We start from the raw sequence: 6,307 nt of genomic DNA, 5'->3' as shown, positions 1-6,307 counted from the left end.
ATGCATATCTCCGTTGTTCCGCATGTGCTTCTGATATATGCCAATGTTATTGTTCATACTACCCTTTTGTACTCTGGTGTCTTGTGGGATATTGTGAATCTTTGCTAGAAATGATCGGCCCCCATTGACTTCACTCAGACATGGGTGGATGGAGCTCCCAAACGTGGGAGACATATGCTTGGTGGTCATCCAGAAATAGATGAATCACATTATGTATGTGGTCCCATAGCGCCCTCTATGTTTTTGATATGATATCCAAAGCTTTGCTTATGAGTTTATATTTATGCTTTGGATAAAAATGGAATGCATGCTACATCAAAAATGACATACAAGCTTGTGTTTATTATTCGGTTTACTTGTTATACTTTGAAGTGTTTCGTATGTCATTGTTATGCCCCCAAACACTCTTCACCTTTGATATGCACCTAAATGCTTCATGTGTCATCTGATACATGCCTAAATGCTTCTTTTGCTAATGAAATGCTCCAATTTCCTTTCTCCTATTGTTATGTCTAACGCCTATTTTCGAATGAGGTAACACTTTGTGATTTTTTATATCAAATGAGATGATTCCAAATGAACACTTGTATTTCTGCTTTTGTTATCTTGATACTAAGCCTGCTTGAACTTCTCCTATTGCCATGGATATGTTAGTCGCTTGCTGAGCTCTTTATGCTCACCCCGTTGCTATATAAATTTTTCAGGGTAGCTTGTCACGCACTGAAATCCTAGAATTGGGTTGAAACAATGAAAGGCTAGAAGATGTTTGAGCTAATCTTTGTTGGATGATAGGTTTTTGTTGTATAGTATACTTTACTTCTTAGGTAATGTTAAGGATATGTTGATACTTATATGTTGTAAAAGTTTAAAGGACAGCTCAAGTTTATGGAATGATAAGTTTAAGTTGTATAAGGATAAGAACTCATAGTAAATAATTATCTTTTTGTGATTGTATATATTTCTATGATTATGGATTTGTGTTATGGTTGATGTTTAGTTGAGTTGCCTTTGGATTTTGTGAATCTCTGAGTGAAGTGGATTATGATTTATGTAACATACATGTTTATGAATTGTGAATATTGATTTTGAATGATTCTTAGTATCCTCAAATTGTTAGATTGGATCCTGGATTGAAATGATGCTGAATTATAATATTATTGATTTTAGACAGGGTCGCATCTCCTGAATGTGATAATTCGAGGGGCGTGACAGTTGCGCTTCAATTTTTTGACAAAAAGAACATGTTCTTGTTGAATCTCGGATTTTGATGATGAAATCAATTGTCATTTGTTATCTAATCCATATATTGAGATAAGTGTGCAGGATTAACTACGATAAAAGTAAGACATACAGCAGGAGTTGCGCCGGAGTCAAGACAATGATCACGTTGGGAGTTCGAGAGTTCGACGGAAGTTCGGACAGTCGTCGGAGGTTCTATAGGAACAAATCCGAGAAGTCCATGAGCTTGCCAAAGATGCTTGTCGGAACTCGCCAAGTGGATCGTCGCAAGTCCAGGAGTTTGCTAGAAGTCCGTAGGAGCATCACCGAGGGTTCATCGGATGATCGACGGAAGTTCGCCGGAAGCTCGCCGGAAGAAGCGGTTGACGCACCGGAGCAAGTTGCAGTAAATGTCTTAGGGAATATCGTAGTTAGCACAATGATTAAGTTGGAAATGGGAGGTGATCCCATTAACTTAATCTTGGGGCAATTGGGCCCCTAAAAAACCCAAATTGGGCCGAATGGATCAACCCATTCGGACCCTGATTTCTGCTAGGCGATTGAACCGCCCAAGGCAGGAGGTTGCACCACCTGGGCTCAGTCTCCGAGCGAGACTGGGAGGTGCAACCACTCCAGCCAAGCGGTGGCACCGCCTGGGCTCAGTCTCCGAGCGAAACTGGGCGGTGCAACCTCCCCTAATAGGAGGCGGCACCGCTTGGGCTCGGTCTCCGAGCATTGGCTAAGCGGTGCAACCACCTCTGTCAGGAGGTTGTATCGCCTGAGCTCAGTCTTCGAGCTCTGGCAGGAGGTGGCACCGCCCAGAGGCTCAGTCTTCGAGCTTTGCCAGGCGGTGCAACCGCTCCAGTCAGGATGTGTAACCACCTAATCCCGGAATTTCGGGAATTGACAGTTTTGAGCTCCAAATTTGAACTGGGTTGGGGCCTATAAATACCCCACCCATTAAGCACTGAAAAAGCATAAAATACACACCGAAATCTTGATCTTGTTATGTGATTTTTAGAGCTCAAAATTGTTGTAAAGGCCAAAAGTTCTTCTCTCTCTTTTCTTCTAAGTTCTGAGCTGTAAAGAGAGGAGAGAAAATTCTGTAAGGGTTGTTTCCTAAGCCCATCAAAAGGAGTGAAACTGTAAAAGGGTGGTTGGCCTTCGCCTATTGAAGGAAGGCCTCTAGTTGACGTCGGTGACCTCGTCGGTGGAGGAAGCCAAAAGTGGAGTAGGTCAAGATTGACCGAACCACTCTAAATCTCGGTTTGCATTTACTTTGAGCATATTATCTTTACTGCAAACCTCCTCTAAAGCTTACTGCTTTCTGTGCATATACGATCGGGTTTCAAGCTTTGCACTTTCCGAATCAGCATTTAGACGTAAATATGTTTTTTCGTACGATCATCATATTTCAGTTTGCGTTTTCATTTTGATTTCTATCTTAACTACAAACTGCCTTTATATCCTTGCTTAAGCTGCATCTTGCCTAATCAAGTGATTTACGAATCAGCATTTAGACGTAAATCAGTTTCTTCGTATGAACGTCATATTTTAGTTTGCACTTATATTCTGGTTTTCATCATAACTGCAAACTGCCTTCATAGATTGACTTTAACGTCATCTCCCTTGATCTTAAGTTAAAGTAATCTTAGAATCGGCTTTCACACTAAAATTATTTTTATCGTTCGAACGTTTTTTTATCGTCGAAAGATTTCCGCTGCACTAATTCACACCCCCCTCTTAGTGCTCTTGATCCTAACAATTGGTATCAGAGCGGGGTTAACTCTCAAACGGATTAAAACCCAAGAGATATGGCATACGCCGAAAAACTAGAGGGCCACTCTATTACACGTCCACCCATGTTCAATAGGATGGACTACACCTATTTGAAGACCTGAATGAGGATCTTTCTTATTTCTATGGATTTTGAACTTTGGAATCTTGTTGAAAATGGATTTTCGAAGTCTTCTCTTCCAATGATCGATTGGAATGAATTGGAGAAGAAGGCTTTCGCTCTTAATGCAAAGGTTATGAATGCCTTATTTTATGCACTTGATAAAAACGAGTTCAACCGTGTTTCGGTTTGTGAAACCGTATTTGATATTTGGCACACACTCGAAGTGACTCACGAAGGCACAAGTAGAGTGAAAGAGTCAAAAATCAACCTTTTGTTACACTCTTTCGAACTTTCCCGGATGAAATCGAGTGAGACTATTGGCGACATGTTTACCCGTTTCACGAATGTCGTCAACGATCTAAAAGGACTCGGAAAAAGTTTTTCGGATTTTGAGCTCATAAATAAGATTCTAAGATCCCTTCCTAAGAGTTGGGATCCTAAAGTCACTGCTATTCAAGAAGTGAAAGATCTAAACAACTTCCCTCTTGAAGAACTAATCGGGTCATTAATAACCTACGAGATGACTTGCAAAGCTCATGAAGAGCAAGAAGACATCCTTCCAAAGAACAGGAAGGATATGACACTTAAAATTTTAGAAGACCACTTGAGAGAAAACTCAAGTGATGAGGACTGTGACGATGACTTGGCACTTCTAACAAGAAAATTTAAAAAATTCATTAAAAGAAACAAGTTTAAGAATGAAACAAAAAATAAATTTGAACCCAAGAAGGACCAAGTTATTTGCTATGAGTGTAAGAAGCCGGGACACTACAAGAGTGATTGTCCTCAAGTCAAGAAGAGAACATCAAAGAAGAAGGCGCTCAAAGCAACATGGGATGACTCGAGTGCGTCCGAAGAAGAGGAGTCCAACACCGAGCAAGTTGCTCATTACGCCTTAATGGCCATCGGAGAGGAGGTAATGAATTTAATAGATGCAGATTTATCATTTGATGAATTATTAAATGCCTTCCATGACTTATTTGATGAATGCAAGATTATTAGTAAAAAGTACAAATTGCTAAAAAAGGAGCATGATAGTCTTACTTGTAATTTCGATAAGTTAAAAACCGAATATCATGATAGTTTAAGTTCATGCATAAAGTGTCATGATCTAGAAACTCTCCAAAAGGAAAACTTGCTACTTAAGGACACCTTGAAGAAATTCGAGGTTGGTAGCAAGTCATTGAACATGATCCTTGTAAACAAGGGTCACGTTCCCAAAAGAAGTGGAATCGGATTTGTGAGAAGTCCTCACCAAAATCCAACCACCTTCACAAAAGGCCCCATCTTACATGTTCGACACCAAAGCAAATGCAACTTTTATTGTAAACTTGGACACAAAACGCATTATTGTCCATTCAAGAAAATTAGTCCGAACAAATTAATTTGGGTTCCTAAAGGAACCATGATAAATTCTATGCAACATGATAAACAATGTAGATCTTTTTTTGAGGCACCCAAAAGCAAATGGGTACCTAAAAATCATCATTTCTTGTAGAAACCTATACCATCGCAAGCTAGGAGCAAGAGATGGTACCTTGATAGTGGATGCTCAAAGCATATGACCGGAGATCCATCTCAATTCTCTAAGCTCACTAGCATAGACGAAGGCTATGTCACCTTCGGAGACAACAACAAGGGTAAAATCATTGGCAAAGGAACCATAGGTAACAAATCCAACTTCTTTATCGAAGATGTTTTGTTAGTTGATGGTTTAAAACATAACCTCTTGAGCATTAGTCAATTATATGATAAAGGATATATTGTCAGATTCGAGTCTAATGCTTGCATCATTGAAAAACCACACAAAAACACGTCTATGATTGCATTAAAACAAAATAACGTACACACTATTGACATCAATGATTTGTGTAATGAAATGTGTTTTTCGGTTTTGAATGAGGATGCTTGGCTATGGCATAGAAGATTAGGTCATGCTAGCATGAAACTAATCACTCAAATATCATCTAAATAACTTGTAAGAGGTATTCCTCATATCAAGTTCATCAAAGATAATGTATGTGATGCTTGCCAATTAGGTAAACAAATTAAGGGCAGTTTCAAATCTAAGAATCAAATAAGCACCTCTAGACCCTTGCAATTGATCCATATGGACTTGTTCGGACCAATCTCTACATCAAGCCTAGGAGGTAGTAAATACGCCTGCGTCATTGTGGATGACTATAGCAGATACACATGGACTTACTTCTTAAAACAGAAAAATGAATGCTTTAGATATTTTACCAAGTTTTGTAAACTTGTTCAGAATGAGAAGGGTTCTATGATTTCGTCAATTAGAAGTGATCACGGTAGTGAATTTCAAAACCATGATTTCCAAAAATTTTGTGAACTCAATGGATACAATCATAATTTCTCTACTCCTAGAAATCCTCAACAAAATGGAGTAGTAGAAAGAAAAAATCAAAATTTACAAGAAATGGCAAGAACCATGTTGAATGAACATAGCCTACCCAAATATTTTTGGGCCGAAGTCGTAAATACTGCATGCTATATTTTGAATAGAGTTCTATTAAGACCCTTACTCACCAAAACTCCCTATGAGTTATGGAACAACAAAAAAACCTAATGTTTCATATTTTAAAGTCTTCGGGTGTAAGTGTTTTATCTTGAATGAAAAAGATAACTTAGGAAAATTTGATGCCAAATCCGATGAAGGAATCTTTCTTGGTTATTCTTCGGCTTCTAAAGCTTTTCGTATCTTCTATAAAAGAACTTTAATTATTGAAGAATCTATTCATGTTATCCTTAATGAGATTTTCGAAATCAGGAAAAACGATTTTGATGATGATGTTAATTTTGATTCCTTGAATTTAAATGAAACCCCGTCTCCAACTAGCAACTTGGATGCATCCACTTCTGAAACATCCTTACCCAAGGATTGGAAGTATGTAGATGCTCATCTTAAGGAGCTAATCCTAGAAGACACATCAAAGGGGGTTCAAACACGTTCTTCTCTTAAAAATTTTTGTTCCAACGCTGCTTTTCTCTCCCAAATTGAACCCAAATGTGTTGACGAAGCCATGAAAGATGATTCATGGATTATCGCAATGCAAGATGAATTAAATTAATTTGAGAGAAATGAGGTGTGGAAGCTTGTTCCTAGACCAAATAACCATTTAGTTATTGGTACTAAATGGGATTTTAGAAACAAGCAAGATGAATATGGTA

The sequence above is a fragment of the Musa acuminata genome, chromosome BXJ1-3, assembly GCF_036884655.1.
Source record: "Musa acuminata AAA Group cultivar baxijiao chromosome BXJ1-3, Cavendish_Baxijiao_AAA, whole genome shotgun sequence".
Taxonomy (NCBI): Eukaryota; Viridiplantae; Streptophyta; class Magnoliopsida; order Zingiberales; family Musaceae; genus Musa; species Musa acuminata.
The sequence above is the reverse complement of the archived record's forward strand: the minus strand, read 5'-3'. Positions refer to the sequence as shown.